At 36.2% G+C, this 18,211-nt stretch overlaps 1 long non-coding RNA gene across 3 annotated transcripts in view; it reads left to right on the forward strand.

Annotated features, from left to right (window-relative positions):
- Positions 1-293: 293 nt before the first annotated feature.
- LOC118166378 overlaps positions 294-18,211 on the forward strand; it is a 26,873-nt gene continuing 8,955 nt past the window's right edge. Inside the window, exons 1-4 of one of the 3 annotated variants that reach the window (XR_004750474.1) lie at positions 294-428; positions 8,141-8,218; positions 14,518-14,737; positions 16,537-16,662. This is a non-coding gene — a long non-coding RNA (uncharacterized LOC118166378). Of the gene's footprint in view, positions 429-8,140; positions 8,219-12,099; positions 12,238-14,517; positions 14,738-16,536; positions 16,663-18,211 lie in introns of those variants that run through there. The other 2 variants (XR_004750476.1, XR_004750475.1) reach the window with 2 other exon arrangements.

Here is an 18,211-nt window from a genome sequence, read left to right on the forward strand (position 1 = left end):
GCCTTCTAATGTTAAAGCTGGATCATATAGCTCTGTAGTAATGCAATAAGTAAGTAAACATTGAGTCACCCCTCTTCCTGTTCCTGCTTCTTCCTCCCTGACCCTCGGAGGAACTATGGAACGATAGAAAGAGAGGGGGAAAAAAGACAGCTTACATTTGTTACAATTTAGCTTCTGGCAAGGGACATTATAAAGAATTCATTTCCTGGCACATAATTTACATGTCCAGTCCTCCCTCCCACTCCTTTTTTTTTCTCCCACCCCACCCCCATATCCCTCCCTGAGCTGCCTTCTCTGCAGTGTTCCCGCAGCTTCCTGCCTCATGTTTGCTTTCTATTTTCATATCCATGGGAAAGGAATCTGCTCTAGCGTGGGGCTGCTATCCTGCCTGCGCCAGCTGGGGCTGCCACCTTTAGCTTAGGCCACAGGTATGTGGACTTCATTAAATGGCGGTGGAGCATTGAGCAAATGATAGTCATTACATTTTAGCAGTGTCAGCTGCAGAATTTTTCTCCTCACTTTGAGGTTTTTGCTTTCTGTTAGTGAGTTACAGACAAAATATAATAATTTTCATTTTTAAATATTTAATCTAAATCCTGTTTTAGGATTTTATTTTGGGGAAAAGACAGTTGTGTCCTTCTTGCTCATTAAAGGCTCTCTGTTGTTGCATCTTTGATGCTGCTTTGGGCAGCTCTGCTACTTTGATCCTCTTAGAAATAGGCTCATTACAACATCCACCTCACAGAGTAACACTTCAAAGAGCTTTGCGAAGGACAAAGGGAAGAATTTAGAAACGGAGCCAAGTGGCTCTCAAGTATCTTGACTAAATTAACTTTGTACTAAGAGTTACTGGCCCAGTTGCAGTTTTGAAGGGAGGAAACACAGAAGTAACTCTGTGTAGTTCTTTCATGCATCTTATATTAATTTAATAAACATACTCAAAATTATAGAACTCGCTGCCATAACTTCTGATAAACTAAGCAGACACCACAGTTTTTATATCAAACTTTACAGTTACTTTGGTATTTTTTGAAAAGGTGAATTGACATCACTGCTTGATTTACATTGTTAATCTGATAGAGACAACATTAACTGGCCAGTGAGAATGACAGAGAAAATGAACACTTCTCAAAATCATTATCTCTAGAAATTCTAGTAACCACATTTGCTTTGAGATGTTCAGATCTACCATATCTGTAATGATGTAATTATTGGTCAAATCTAATTTCATTATTTCTGACATGTTTGAATTAGGGCTTCAGTTAAGAATATAATACATTAATTAAATTACATGCTTTCAGCAGAAATCACAGTGCTAGGTGCTGTACAAATAGAAGCTACTTAAGTGGCTGTGTCCCAAAGAAATTACAATGTCTGTTAGAGAGCACAGCCGATACCATGAGTTGGCACTCAAGGTAGTCATGCTGTCTAAGAGGAGTGGGCGAAGCAATCTATCCCTGTGCATGACTATGAGCTTAGACCCTCAGCTCATATTGGCACAATCCCTGCCATGGGAAGGCTTTTTCTTTTGAAATAATGGATGACCATAGTTTAAGTAGTAATGATTATTGAAATAACATCTTTGCATTTCAAAGGTAGATGGCATTCGTTACTCTAATCACAGGAACCTAATATTACAATTCAAGTTGTAACTACTACTGTGAAAGTATAGTAAACATGGAATAAACAGAAAAACACCAGGAAATCTACACCTCTTAGGTGCCAGGATGGAGGGCACAGATGTATCATTCATGAGTCCTAGACCACACTCGTGATGTGATTTATGACTCCACAAGAACTGTTACAGTCTCTCGCTCACACATACTTCTACTGCATCTTCCTGGCAATCCTTAAAATGTTCTTACATGTCTCCTTTTTCTCTCATTTCCTCCTGTGGAGAGGTATCAGTAAGTTTAATTAGTTATGACTTACTGGGCAACAAAAAAGATAGTATAAACTTTTGCTAATATACATTTGTTTCTAAAATACTAGCTGTTAGGAGTGTAAGAGTGCAGGTACCTGCAGTATAACCTAGTTATGTTTCTGTATACATGCAGTTTATATCCCTGCCTTTTCAGTGAATGAGAAAATCTTGACTCGTCAGTCTTGTTTTGGACATTGATTGCTGCCATGTCTGGTAAATAAGGCATCCATAGAGAGATGAGTTTTCAAACAGCGAAAATGTCTATGGTATGCTGCATAGACTCTGGGATCAAGTCTTCCCTTCACAGGAATTGTTTACCTGTTTCTAGTGTGCTTGATCTCTGAAGGAATTCCCCAGAGCAAAGACTAGGCTATAATGTAATTTCCTAAAATGTTCCCACTTTTTATTCTGTCACTGGCCTGAGAGGTTATAGGCAGTGACAAGGCTCAACAGCAATATTTTCTCCACCAGTATATCACTGACAGAGCCAAACAGCCCAAGCAGTGACAAATAGAGCCCTTTCAAAACTGTAGTTATTCCTCACTATTTCATTCAGATTCCTACTGGCATAGGCATGCTGTCAGATTTGTGATTTCAATACAACAGGGCACTAGCACCGTGGTCATTATGACCTTCTGTTAAGCCGAAAGGTGTTTTTTTCTTTGACTGTGCTAGTAAAGATAGAAAGCTTAAGGTATTATTCTACTCTTGAACTGCCCTTGTTACTTCTGTCTCTAAAGCTATGGTTTATCTTTTTGCAAGAAACTCAGAAGTGTTTGAACAGCATCCAAGCACTTGCTGAGAGCTTACCTTGGGGAAATAAACTTTGGTAACTTAACTGCTGAAAAAGCTCTTTTAGGGCAGTTGGAGATTTACTGTCCTGATGGGCTATTACTTTGAATTTAGCAGTGTCTCTAAATTTCTCACCATTTTTAACATAGCTGACGTTTAGATAGGGAAATACTGAGTATGATTCACATGTCGGCTCTTCATGGCTCTTCCCCCAAAAGGAGACCCTAATCTACATTTCAGGTTCTTTTTGATATCTGTTCCAGGTATAGCTTCATAGAGTAAGAGACTGATTTTTGCAATGTTATTAGCATACCCAAAGGGACGTTAATGCCCAGTACATGAGGAAAACCAACTTTTGCTGATCACCTTGGTCTGCTTATAATGTTCAAAAGCTACTGGTCATGTCCAAGCAAAATTTGTTGTTTGATATTTGTTGGTAATATTAGTACTTGCATTTCACTGTCTACAGTATTGTACTTGACTGTTTCATTGTCTTTTTCATTATCAACTGCAGAAGACCCTAACAGGCTAAATCATTCTGTTTTAAAATATACTTAGTGGAAAGCTGATTTTAGTGCTTGTACAATTTAATTCTGTACTATTATGAGCAACATAGCAGTGTCTGTAACAGATTCTTCCCCTCTGGTCCTTCTCGTAAAGGTGAGTAGATTCTCAGATATAGCTGGTTTAATTGTGAAACAACCTTTCCAGCACTATGAGTGCATCTAATTCATCATGCAGCGTCCTGGAATGTCATCCTTCTACTACATATACATAAATTTCTATTTAACACAACTTATCACTTCCATATAAGGAGAAATGAAATCCTGACATCTTTCTTAAATTTGTGACATACCTCTCTGGGACACTGTTCCTTAACTCCACATTTCTGTTCTTAGTAAGTTTCTCTCTCAAAATCTTAGGTTTATTGACTTCAATAATTTTCAAAAGCCCAAAGGAATTCATAGCCATAGGAATACATACATTCATGAACTGGGACTGCTTTCTTATGGGAATTTATCCATTTGCTTAGTTCCTGAGGGAAACAAAAACCTACACTTGTTTTATCAGGGAAGTTAAGAAGTCAGAGGCAACAGTAAAATAAATAAGGGCTGACAAATGGAATGGTTAGGCTTTTTTTTTTTTTTTTTTTTTTTTTTTGTCTGCAGTGAAAAGTTAGTCCTTATTTTACCCCAATACTACTGTTCTTGTTTTCTTGGGGATCTACATTCTCTTATTCCTTTACGGCAGATATAAAATACAATGACCTGATATCTTTTCTGAGAACAAAACTAAAAGGTGCAATTTTTCTTTGATAAAATGTTTTTCTAAAGACCTCTAGATAATAGAAATTATAAGCAAACTAATATTTCCTGCATTGTGTGCTGGCTAGTTTCTAAAATATCCTGAGAGTTGACACCTTACTGTGGTATCTAGGTGCTTGTGTTTACTATAGGTTTTTGTATCAGAAGCAGATAGATTTGTCTCTAGTCCATAACTTTTATAGGTTTCCATAGTAGAAAGAACTTTTTCTTATAATTACACACATTTCATAGGAAATAAATATCTGTTTTAAATGCAATTTGTAATTTTTAATATAATTTAATACTTATTAGTTTATGAAGAAGCATATTAAAATATAGACAGATACATAAAAATAGGTTACAAAATTATACCTACAAAGTGGGCTTATCAAGATTATATACAAAGAGTAAATGCAATATGCTTAGCTGTCTATTTTCTCAATGTGAGAACACAGAAAAGCATCTTGTTGGTGATGTAACTCATATATAAGTACAGAGTTCTCTAGTAATTATTTTTTGCCCATGAATTCACAATTATTTGGTGTTCATGCAGCTTGGGATAGGCAGAGAGTTGTTAATGTCTTGAGGTAGGTCAAATGGGATAGCTTACATCACCTGGGATTACTGTGATATTAGTATGGTCACCTAAGGAAGAGATGAGATTGTTGAGCTCGATGAGACAGTACCCTTGGTGGCTGGTTCTTCTGCTGCCTGTGAGACCTCTGGGTTCCTCTCACTACTATGGGGTCATCAGAGCAATCGTGGTGCCAGGCACTAGACAAAAGTCAGACAGCTTCTTTCTGTAAGATGAAAAATGAGATGGAAGAGTTCAGTGATTAAGGCAGTGGTCAAAGAGATTAATGTGACCAAACTGAGACACTAAACTGAGCGGACATAATTCACAAACTAGTATTACTCCAGATAGCATGACAAAGTGCTCTGGCCTGGGGAGATCTATTTTTGATGCACTGGCATCTGAACAAGAAAACTGGAATTAATAGTCACATAATTTGTTTCTCACTCCCACCCCTTCTAAATTATTGAACAGGGCTCATGAGAGAGCACAGAGGCTTAATGCCAAGGCCAGTGAAAACTGACCCATTTCAGCTTGTATGTGACTGAGGAAATGAATTTTAGAGAAACTGTGGCAAAAGCCTCATATTTCCACTGATGAATACCCTGCAATTGATCTCTCAAAGACAGCAGATGGGAAGTAGAGTAAAACTGTTGTAACATGGTGGGACAGAGAGGGACATTTCCAAACAAAACAAAAAGATGACAGTATAGCAAAAAGCACACTTTTATAAAATGAAGGATTATGAATTTAGCTATCAAAAACAAGTTTTTGTTTTCTCTCCTTCAATCAGCAGCATTGTTATCAGCAAACAGTATCTCACTAAATGCAAAGGAAATTTGTGCTTGATCTGCTCATTGACCACAGACCACAAAACTAGACATAAGATGTATCAATTTAATGACAGTGTGAGGTAAATATTTTATGCTGGGTTTAAGGTTCTGCTGTATTCCTTTTTTTTAAACATGTCATGGGACCTAAATTGATCCTATCAGTATGAAAACGTGATATAGAGTCACCTGTGAACAACGTGTACATATTCTTTTTCTACCAGCGTTAGTTTTAAAACTGTATAATTGTTATTGCTGAAGGCTGGGCACAAGCTACTATGCATTGCCTCCACAATTTCTGGGCTGAAACTGTTGCTGAGGAAACAGATACATCTTTTCCTATCCACATAAATCTGATACAAAGCAATCATACTGGGTTTTACATCAGCTTGGCTAAATTGACTAAAATCAATGCAAGACATTAGAAACGGTTCTAGGTTTCAGAATTGCAGGTTTCTTACAATGCCTGCTCACAGCCGTGGAGCAGCAATCTAAGCATGGAAGGCCGCTATATTTAAAAGTGACCATTCTGAATTAAAGTCAGGTGAAAACAACTTAAAATGCTGTCCGTAATTTGCTAAGTCTCATTTACTACATTGGGTACTACACGGGTAGTAATGTTGTTCTGAAGTGGTACCATATTTCTACTCTACTGCTTATTGCTGCCTGTTCATTTTATTTTATTTTATTTCCCTGAAGAAACAGCAATTTTTTAATAGTGATCTTTGTCTGGAGTTGTGTGTTCTTCAGACAAAATGGTGTCATTTCTCTCTCCTTGGGGGGTAAACACTGTTCACTAGATGAATTTGAATATTTTCCAGGCAAGGGGACAGGTATTTAAGTGGTACAACCTGGCAATTAGCTGGTGAGAGCCAAGGTGGTTTCCAAGAGTCAGCTGTGAAATAACTTGCAGGCAAGTGACTTTGTATGTATATGTCTATGTTGTATTTTCTTTCTAGCAGACCGATTACTTTGCCCACCTTGTGTAGTTGCATTTGTGAGATAGCAATGTAATACATCCCGTTTCTCCCCAGTTCATTAAGCACGAGCTCAGCCCTGCACTAACATGGCCATATAGTTCCCCAGCAGCTCACAGGCAGGCTGAACTCTGGCTTTTTAGAGCCAAATCAGACAGCACTCACATGTGCCTGCAAAATCCCATATAGGATTTAACCTTCATTATGTCAAAGGGGCCTTTGAATATTCATTTCTTTTCAGAAATAATGGTTCTGAAAGTTCCCAGCACTGGCTATATGGTAACATTTTGCTCCCACTACTCTCACCTATAAGGACGAAGGTCAGAATCGAGTGGATGAGTTGATTGTAGTACAATGTAATGTCTACTGGCCTATTTTTACCCTTAGAAGGAGCTAGAACCCTCTATTCACATTTTATATTCATTTATGCCTATTTGTTAAGTAATTCTTTTCTTCTTCATCTTTCTATACCCTGACACCTTAATCTTGCTGACATCTTACAATAGTTAATGAGAAACAGCCCCCTGTCTTTTCGTAGCCCACTTTCCCCCTCTTTACGCTAAGGCATAGGATGATAGTTTACTTTGCAAGACTTGAAAATGTTGTGTTGTACTTCTCTTTTGAAGAATACATATATATTAACGTAGCTCAAACCAAGAGCAATAATGACAGCCTTATAAACATGATTACTAGCTGAGACACAAGTACAGACACTCTCTTGAATGTATCACCCAGGTATTATTTTCAGCTCCAGACCTGAAAGCAATTTCCATATTTTATAGACAAAAACATGACACCTAGTTCTAGGAGAAGCACAACTGATATAATATCTTTGGAAACACAATACTTCTTCTAAATAACACTGTTTCAGGGATTAAACCTGATCAAACCTTCTGTTATGAGGGTATTTCATTATTTTCAGCTCCTCTAATGTCCATCATCTAGTTAAGACACAAATACTTTTAACAAGAAAGATCTGTATCTCAGGAGACAAGGTGTTCTGAGAAAACCAACAACTAAAGTCAGTTAAGTTAGTGCTCAAAACTTAATGTGATAGGACATTGAAAGAAGAAGAAAAAAAAAAAAAGGAAGGGGGTGAATTTGTTTCTCATCCTATTCTTGAGAAACTGAACAGTCAAAAAAAAGGTAACATGAACCTCGACCTGGTCTCTTGTTCCAAACAGAAACATTTTCTGAATATCCTGAGTTGCTGTACCTTATGAAGATAAAGTATTCCTACTCTTTTTTCTGGGCTTATAAGTCATAAAGTTTCCTAAAACAATGGGAGCCATCCAAGCAGCTGTGCTAAGTCAGAGACGGCTAGCAGTTCTTGAAACATTGAATTTCACTGCACAAATTAAAAGCTTACCTCAAAGTTGGACAGTGTATCACAGGGACTGTCATAAGTCCATGCAAAGATGTCATTGGTAAAATTCATGTAACTTTGTTTTCTCATACAGATTCAGATAACTTTCATGGCTCCATGATATCAAAGTCTGTGGTAAGGATGAAGCATTGCCTGAATTGTTAGCAGGTTACAGCTGACTACAAAACATGCCCATTGAATGCTTCATTCATCTACCAAGAAACTATCCTGGACATGGCCTAGAATACAATGATTTGAGAGCTTCAAATTTGAGGAGAAGCTGTACCAAAGGTTAGGGATAATTCAAAGCCTCCTTAAAATTCTCTTTTGCTTTTACCCATGGGCTAACTCAATTCTTCTTCCCTCTGTCCAGAATGCATGCCACTGAAGAAACAATTTATTTCCTGAAACCACGCCACCTTCAGCAATTTCAAATAGCTTTAAATTATGTGTAAGTATCTCATTTCTTATCGATATTTCTCCTTTAGTGTTACTGAGTGCATAGGTCTGCACTATCCATTTAATATTTTTTTTTTCTTTATATATCAATTGTAAATTACTAACCCTGTTTGAGCACTTAGAGTGTTTCAAAATATCAAGGATTAAACATCTACCAAAAAGTTCTTGTGTTATTTTCTTCTCAGACCTATCTCATAATTTACTTGAGTTTATAAAGCCTTGCAAACCTCTGATACTTTTAATTGCCTGTCTGCATTAGCATTATCATAAAACCTTTTAACATTTCACCTTTGCATTCTTCAGGATATGACCTTTAGCTTTCTCTGGAAGTACTAGCATGAGAATTAATTCTTCCACTCTCCAACAATATCAAATCTTTCTGTCACCAACATCCTAGTTTTGTTCCATAATTGTCCTATTAATTTCTTTCTTGCTAGCTTGCTGATCTATGTACAGAATTGCAGAGCGTAGGTGAGAGTGCCTGGGAACAACCCTGCGTATGCACTCAGGTATGAGGTATGCTTTGTAACCCGTGGCACGTGTGCAAGCTTGAGTACGTTTCTGCTATTAATACAAAAGAATAGTGACAATGTTGAACAAAATCTGAACATAACTCAATGTTTAAATGCCTCCTTATTCCTTGCAATAAAGTCCTTTGGGCCAGGATTTAGAGTTCAGTAATGTTTAATAGTAAAAAATGGAGCCATTATAAGTGTCTTCTTTAATGTAGTAATTAATGAAACATGACTATTGTTCTTTTAAAACTCACTTCTTTATTACTAATTCAGCTTATAAATCCCTTTACATATTATATACTGATAAAAAGTCCCTAAGATGATTTTTCACTGTTTTATTTCTTCTTTCTTAATTCTTTACATATCAATTTTCCAGAAAGAGAATAGTTGACCAGCTGAATATGAAAATGAAAATAACAATAATAATAAAAGCATTAAGCTATGTAAAAGAGAAGTTCCTCAGAACTTATCCTTTATGATGTTTATGTCTTTTTCTGCCTCTAGAATCATCATTCAATTCTACTTTTATATTTTCCTGAAATAAAAGTCTTAAGAGTTGTTCTAATATGGTAAAGTGTCAGCTCTAATAACACACCTGCTTGGGATATGGTAGTCTTTCTCTTCTGCCATGGTTTTGGCTGGGATAAAGTTAAATTTATTTGTGTAATTCTGAGTTTTGGATTTTTGATAAAGTGGTAGTGATAACACAGGGATGTTTTAGTTGTTGCAGGGCAGCACTCGCACAGAGTCAAGGACTTTCCAGCTCCTCGTGCTGCCCTGAGTGGCTGGGGGTGCCCCAGGAGCTGGGAGGGGACACAGCCAGGACAGCTGACCCAGGCTTGCCAGAGGGACATCCCATACCATATGGCATCATGCTCAGAAATGACAGCTGGGGCAAAGAAGGAGGAAGGGGGTGTGGTGTGGTGTCACATTTGGAGTGATTCATTAATAGCTTTTGCTGTGATAGTGAGGTTTTCTTGCTCTGATTCTTTAAGAATTTTAGGTTGGGGATTTTCCAATTTGCTCTATTTGAGCATATGCTGTTCGGAATGCATCCTTTCTGTGTGCAGGCATTTCTATTTCCAGCTTCTTGTTTACATTACCCATCCTGACTATGTCTTTACATTTTCAGAGTTTGCCCCCACACAGTAGTCCACTGGGAGGAGTGGAGGACATAGTTCATCACAGGGCACTGTTACACTCATAACATCTGTGTTCAGTCTTCTGCTGATCACATTATTTAGAAATGAATCTGATTCTAATAAAGTGTGTAACCTTTTCAGAAGTATGTGTTTTATTTAGGCATCCAATTAATATTTTCATAAATAATAAAGCTGTCAGGCACAGATTTTTTTTTTTTTAAAGGTAATAAGTTTTAAATATTCAACTGGACTGGTATTTCACCTGTGTCAAGGTACCTAACTCATTGATTTCAGTGTACTCTCAAAGTTTTCTGCAGGGATCATTCAGATTGTTGGACACTTAAACACCTTTCAAAAATTTTGCCTTGAGGAATTTCATAGGCTTCTAAGGCATTTCTGAAATTTCTACCAATTCTCTATGGTTTAGTGAGAAATCACTGCACTGTAAATTTATTTAATTTACCTCTGCCAAGGAACCCAATTAAAACACAGTACTTATGAAGCATTTAAAAAAGAAATCCTACTGATTTTATACAACTTCATCTCAAGTTTAACCTAAAATTCCTCTCGGCTGTTTATAAATGCATCCTCCTGTGATCTATGCCTCTGTGTTATGGATAATGATTGTAGTATTTGAAGATTACAAAAACAAACCTAACATTCCCTGTTATACTGATCATATTAAGAATACACTTCCTGATTGAATATAATCAGGAAATCATCAGAGCAATAAGGGATAGCAAGCATAGCAGTGAAACGATGGAAATAAAATGAAGAAAATTATGCATAAAAATAAAGCTGCTACAAAGCAGGTGAAGGAGCAAGGGATGCAGTTTTCCTCTCTCTTCCCTCTCAGAGTGGTTAATTGTTTCTCGGATTTGTCAAATCTCAAATGAAAAAGTACTGCTAAAATATGAGTGTCTATGTAGGGCAGTGAGGTTAGTGATAGCCAAATTAATATTATAGATTGATAAATCAATATGAAAACAGATTATGAAAGCTCTTCCACAAGCATAATCTATCCTTTAAAGTTTTCTTCAAGGTTATGCATTACTGTTTTGTAGGTTTTTCTCTGTGGAGAGGAGAATGACCATGTTTTGCCTGCTCCCTTCTATGACAAATTTGCCCACGCATTGTCTGATACTTATTCAGCACTAACTTATGCAGTCAGCCCTTTCGTGGCAGTGGGATGAGGAGAACAGGTTAGAATAAAAGAGGATTCTGAAAGTTAGTTTTTATGATCTCTGAACTAGATTTTTTTGGTCTTCTGATAGCAATTCCTACTTGTGATTTTTTTTTTTTTTTTTTTTTTAGAGTAGAGATTTACTTACATTTGGTAAGGAAGTGAAATAAAAACAAATTCTTTCAAATGGTATGAGAAATAGGGCAGTATAGAAGCAGATATTCTTTCTGCAGTTAATGTTCACTAGATGACTAGTCTTTAGAGAAGTTTTCATTTAAAGTTTTGTTGAGAAAAGCATGTTCCAGTAACTGTCTTAATTTGGTTGAAACAGCATATTTTGCTAAAACTATGAGTAGTTAAAAATGTTCTGACCAGCTCTAGCAGGAACACAAAAATTATACCATATTGTTAGGCTGGTTTTGTGTCTGCTGACTTCAGTATGCTTTTATGTTGTTAAGCATCTGCAGAAGTGTGCTACTGCTTTGAGCTCAACTCATCAAGAAAGCAAAGGAAGAAGCTGGAGCTTCTTATCAGGTCCTTTCTCCTCTTGTCCTGCCAGGCGGCTGGCTCTGCTCTCCTGCTGCTCCCAGGGATTTATCTCCTTCTCTTTGCTATACCAGCTTGTGCTGGCTGCTAATTGATTCCTGTCTGCCCGTCCCCCCCAGCTTTCCTCCCAGCTTCTGCTCCTCTCTCTTTACTGGTCTTGAACACTGATGCTAGAACACCTTTCTGTTGGTCATTTGAAACACCCAGACAGCTATGACTTGGCCATCACTACTTCCTTCTCTTGCTCCCCTCACCCCAGGATAGTTTTCTTCCACAGTACCTGTTCTGGAGGTGCCCCATAGCGCCGTGAAGGCTCTTCCCTTTTCCATTCCTGCTCTTGTTATGAGCTCTGCAAATTCCCTTGATTGCACCCACTGTTTCTTATAGCTGGCAAGAAATGACTCCTTTCCTCCATCCATTCACATCCTGTTCCCAAAAGATACAGCTGGATCTTGAACATGATAATTCCATCCACATGTCCAACAAAGGAAAGTGAACTTGTAGCCAGAGCTCCTCACTACACTTGAAAATCACAGCACTTAGGGCTTTGAGTACCCTGAATATACCCACAGTTTGTCCCAGAAGCTCACAGAAATCTGCTATTACACGACCCAGTGGGACCAAGGTATTGCTTCAAAAAACTGCATAAACAAAATATACCACTTTCCACTGAAATGCCTAATTGTGAACATTCAGAGCATTAAATATTTTGACAGCCGGAGGAGAAAACATGTCCTGGAAACGTCCAGGACTGTTATTTACAAGTAATGCAATGTGCAAAAATCTAGGTACTTTAATATCTGAAAAAGTGAAACCTTGCATTTCCTGGCAGAATCTAAATAGCATCTTCCATTGGAAAGGAAAAACGGCAGGTGAAAGAAATCCATTATTACCTAGTGACAAATGCTCCAATACCCTCTCTGTTAGACTGATCTGAATAATATTTAAGCCAGACAGGACCTCTCCAGACTTTATGAATCTTTGGATGAGGCTCTTAACCATATAGAAAAGATAGCTTGATGTTCTCATGAAATAAATTATCCTCTCTAGTTTTTATGCTGTTCCAATCTTAACCATCTTCCTTAACACAAGGAAAAAAACATTCTTGCTCTGGCTGCTAACATAAAGAGATTCATCAGTATAAGGTCCTGCTTCCTCCTCCCCATTCCAACACAAAAGGCGACTAAACGGGAGCAGAGGCCAGCTTTTATCGCAAGAAAATGAGTTATGCATTCAAGATACCTAGAAATAAATTTACTACAATCAGCTAAGTAGAGCATAACACAGACCTGCAAGAGAGGATATTTAAACTTCGAGCATCTGATGCTATGTCTTTAACTTAATCCTGCTGCTTTGCTGAGTGGAAAATCTAGTTACTTGAATATATAATGAAAATGAAGACTTATATTTCATGACAGAATCTAAATAACATCTTATCTGTCCAAATGAAAATCATGTCCATTACACTAGAATGGTTATGTACATCATCCTTCTAGTTTACATTGTTAGAGTGCTTTTACATCAAAGATGTCATTTTATCTCCCATCAGACATCTAGAGGTTTCTCATCCAGCCTCTCTCTTCTCCCACTCTGCCCTCACTGCTTGTTGTTTTACTACTAGATATTACAAAAACATAGCTATATTTTGCAGGCTGTTTTTCACGGGTTGCAGTAAAATATATTTATAATGTAAATTCTTCATTTTAAAACATATAAAAAGTATTTCTTTATTCAGTAAACTGTCTGAACTAGGAGCAGCAAGTGTATTATTAGAAGCACTGTTTCACCGTAAAAGCTTTAAATGGCGCCTTAAAGCTTTTTAAACACAGCATGTTGTCTTTGTGGCTTTGTAAATCACTAGCTGTTAGAGGTCAAAAGATTATCATTTAGAAAAGGTTTCATTCTTTATGAAGGAAACTGGTAAACCAAAGTTATATAAATAAGCTGTCTGCCCCAAGACTTAGTTGTGTGGCAAAATATATCTTTGCTGTCAAATGCAAAGATGCTAATATGAAGGCAGTACCTGTTGTTTTCCTGCAATGCCTGTGTACAGTAGCATTTTGTTTATTGTGACAAAGTGAGGTTGGTGGATCATATATACTCCCAATGCTAATAACTCTTCATCCAGAAACACAAGGCATTTACAGCAGACTACCTACTATGGCCAGGTATATATAAGAAGAAAGCATGTCGGTAAACACGCTACTCGTTCATTTCCTTGGTTTATATGTTTGACCTTGGGATAAGTACCACATTCCAATAATATGATTATAGTATTATTATATTTTTATTTCTTTCATCATAACATAGGTTTATAGTAAAATTGTTAGTGTGCCTGCCAAAATGTGTGTATACGTTGCAAAGGACTTTGTTGTGAAATAGGATACTTGAGTGTAAGGTATACAGAATGTTCAATATGCTTCTTTGTAAACCTCTAACGAAAGTCAAATAAATTGACCTATGAAGCGCTCAAGCAAGGCAGCTTAGATGCTTGACTGTCCAACAGCCTTGCCTGTCAGCAACCTTATAATTGGGTTTTAAGAATATAAAAACATAAGAGGCTGTAATTTGTAATGCAGAATTCTAGATGCTTTTGAAAATCCCTTAAAACCAGAACTGAGGTGGATGTAAATGATGTAAATGTCTAGTTTCTATGAGCATGTTGAAGGAATCATTTTCTAGGCAAAACATGCAAAACATTTTTTTTTTTTTTTTTTTTTTTCCCCATACACTGGCAGCTTAATGCTGAAAGAAAGTTTTCATTATCTGAGTTGATAGCTAACAGTCAAAGTTGTTCTCTTGTCTCTGTATCTTTCAGTGGCTGGGAAACTGATTTATAACAATACATGGATGCACTGAATTAGAAAAGACAGTTTTAGAGCAGTGACATGTTTTTTTCCTACAGTGCACACTCCACTGAGATAAGTCAAATACACGCATGAGAGCTGCATGCACTTTGAAAGATTCGCCTGCCCACTCTGTCATTTTCTTCCTTCCTTTTTCCATTCGTCTTTTTGCCGTCTCTGACTGCAGCTGGACAACTGCTCTTCTAGCCTGGAGGCCAAGTTGGAGGACCCTAAACCCAGCCACTTCATGGCCTGTTGTTACAAAGGGCACAGCAACTGGTGAGCTAAAATCCTTGCTCATGAATCTAACTAAGCCTACCGGTTCAGCAACACAAAGAGCTATCACTGCTTTGGAGGTTGTATTTTATTTTTCAAGAGAAGTTGAATGATTTCTCAGTGATGCTTAAGTATCCTAAGCTGCTTTTTCAAAGATTTTTTTCCTTAACAAAATGTTCATTTTAAATAAATATAACACTGTTTTTCTAAGCTGAGATAAGGTTATTTACAAAGGGGACTTCATATTCCATTTTTATTATTTATTTAATGAAATAAATTACAGTGATGCTACAGTGATGCTATCTCATAGCAGTAAACTGTGTATTCATATCCTAAATATGCAGACTTAGGACAGTTTGCTTTCTACCTAGCTATACCTGGACAGCATAAGGACATCCTCCATAGCCTCAGACACTTTGACACTTTTCTACCACTAAAATGTACATTTTTTTTTTTTACCTTTTCCCTAGCTTTTCCACTGTTTCCAGAATGCAAAAGGAAATTTCTTACTTTCAAATCCCATGAGCAAGGCATAACTTTTTGTCCAAAATTATTTTACTTCAGATAAACAGTGAAGAACCAAGAACCTTGGAAAATTTCCTGTAAGACATCACAGTTTGAATCTATCTACAACAAGATGAATCCAAGCCAAATATAAAATGTGTGCTTTCTACAGCAGGCCCTATGAGATACAGTTCAATGTACAAAAAGCGAAAATTGCTGTGTGTATAGTGTTTGTGTGTGTATATATATATATATGTATATATGTGTGTGTATATATATGCACACACGCATACATATATGCCATAAACAAAAATTTCTGACATAGTCAAAACTGTTACATTCAGGATAGCTTTTGTCACAAACGTCCACCTGACTGAATGAATGAACTTAGCCTTTCCACGTACAAAAATACCTCTTGGATCTGATCTTCCAAGGAGGCCACCTTCATTTGTAACTGTTGGGAAACTGGATGCCATTTCTGAGAAGCGTTCTAAGGAAATAGTAAATAAGATTTATGAGAAAAAAATAGGAAATAGGCATAAATGTTTGAGAAGAAAGATGGCAGAAACCTCTGTTTGTCGATGATTAAATATTGGAGTTTCTTAAAAAAAAAAAAAAAGGAAAAAAAGAAAAAAGCTTATAAAGCAATATAACTTCATAATGGACAAAATGGCTTTCATTGGTCTTGTAATTTAGAAAGGTACTATTATTTAGTAATTTCAATATAGTACTGATTACATGTGTATATTCTTATGTTGTATTCTTATATACGAAAAAGGTAATAACATAATGGATTATGTTTTTGTTAGCAAATCTTCAAAATTGCAGAACTACGAGCTATAGCTTAACATTCAGAAGAGTATGCAGTTTTCAGAAATAGCAGATATGTGAACATTTACTTTTAGCCAAGGTGCTAAGATTTTTCATAGTTAAAATTAAAACTTTCAGGTCACTCAGGATTGTATTGTTTAGATAATTAAGCAACTAATATATATTATTGTTATTACTACTATTGGCATTTGTTTTGATTTTCCACAATGAGAATAATTCAATATAGATTTTCAGCTATCAAGATTTCACTGAGGAGCTGCTCTATAACACAATTTAATACAAAGAATTAAGATCATACTTGCTAACAGAGTTATTGGAGAGGTTCCATCTTGATATAGCAACTTCAAATGCAGTTTTCCAGCATTCCAGCAATATATTTCGAGTCCTACTTTTTGCTCAAATCTTTTTTTTTAATTTTTTTTTCCTCATAATTTTGCCTTTTTATTTTTATTTTTTTAATTCCCTAGGAAGTAAAACAAAGGTCTTCAAATTTACAAGAAGTTCTCCATTTGCTGAGTGCTTTTCTCTAAGGAAATTACTGCTTTTTCATCTGCCATTCATCTCATCCATATAGGAACAAAGTGGATTTTCAGGTCAGATACTTCTCTTAGAAATCAATAAGATGTTGAAAAGTTGAATTTGAAAGTATGTATATGTATGTGACTTCTGTGTAAATGAGCTACTTAAGTCAGTGCAATATTGGTAGATGTTTGACTCCCTTGCCACCACCAGAATCTGAGTGGGTTCTTGGCTGGACCATTCTAGTGTTGGAGATGCAGTATTGCTACTTGTTTTTGTCAAGGAGGTGTGTAGGATTTTTTTTTTTTTTTCAACATGTTCCTTGAGGTTAAATACATCAGTGTATGTGGAGAAATTGGGTCATACTCTATTAGATTTTACAAAAATGTAACTAGCAAAAAGATGATGTTCTAACAGTCTATGGAAATACAACTGTGAGTCTGGGCAGCATGAACAAGATTCAGCTGTATTTTGGGAATTAGTTCTGAGTCATGATAATGCAACTTTATTTTTTTTAATTGATCTGGAACATAACTAATTTTTCAAAGGGAAAGCTTTTAAAAATGAAAGGAAGAAACCTCCTGTTTAAACTTTACAAGGAAGTAATTATTATAATTGAGCTATTGAACTGTTATTTAAATAATGGGATTTTTCACAAATGAATCACTCCAAAGACATACCCCAGGCTGGTCAAGAAGGCATTGGGTCACTTTGTGGCTTTTTATCTCACTATTCAATATAAGCTTTATAAAAAAACACCTGTCCATTGTCAGGTTTAAATTTTACGTGGACTGAGATAATGGGAACTGACTACTACCACTAAAACATTAAATGTCCTTTATTTCTCCTGATCATTTGTACTTGACTGGCTGTAGCTAGCTTTATGAGGTGTTTGGCTATGAGGATATTTCTACGCTGTGACGTTTATTCCATCCTGACTGAAACGTAATCTAATTAAAGCCTATTCCCTGATTTTCTGCTCCTCATAATTGCAGTGATTCCAGAGTAGTTTATATATATATATATCATATATATATATATCATATAAATATAATATATATATAAAATAATACAAAACATAATATATATAAATTATATATGAAATATATAAAATATATAATATATACAATATATTTTTTAAAATGCTAATTATCAAGTTTGATTCTCCTTTTTGTGCCAATGTGTTGATTCTGACATTTTGTGATCAGAGCAAGACTCCATACCGAAATGTTTAAACAGCTGTATTTCCATGAATATATTATTTTCATTACTTTACTCATTCTTCCTGCAATGAGGACCTGAGACCTGTCTCCCACCTATAATGCAAACCTTTTTATTATATATGTATATGCACACGTACCTATATACATATGCTTCCTCATACAAATATAAGACAAATGTTGATATTCTACAAAAAGATCTTATATTTTGGGCAGGACTTTGTACAGGAAATTTGCTATGATTCATTAATGCTAATAGATTCCACATCCAACTGGTGCTGATTCTTCAGTCTTTTGAAGAAGAATTTCATGCTGTTAACAAAGTACATTTAGACTAGGTAAACTTACTTCCTGAGTTTCCTTTCCTTTCCTTTCCTTTCCTTTCCTTTCCTTTCCTTTCCTT

The sequence above is a fragment of the Oxyura jamaicensis genome, chromosome 4 (genome assembly GCF_011077185.1).
Source record: "Oxyura jamaicensis isolate SHBP4307 breed ruddy duck chromosome 4, BPBGC_Ojam_1.0, whole genome shotgun sequence".
Classification (NCBI taxonomy): domain Eukaryota; kingdom Metazoa; phylum Chordata; class Aves; order Anseriformes; family Anatidae; genus Oxyura; species Oxyura jamaicensis.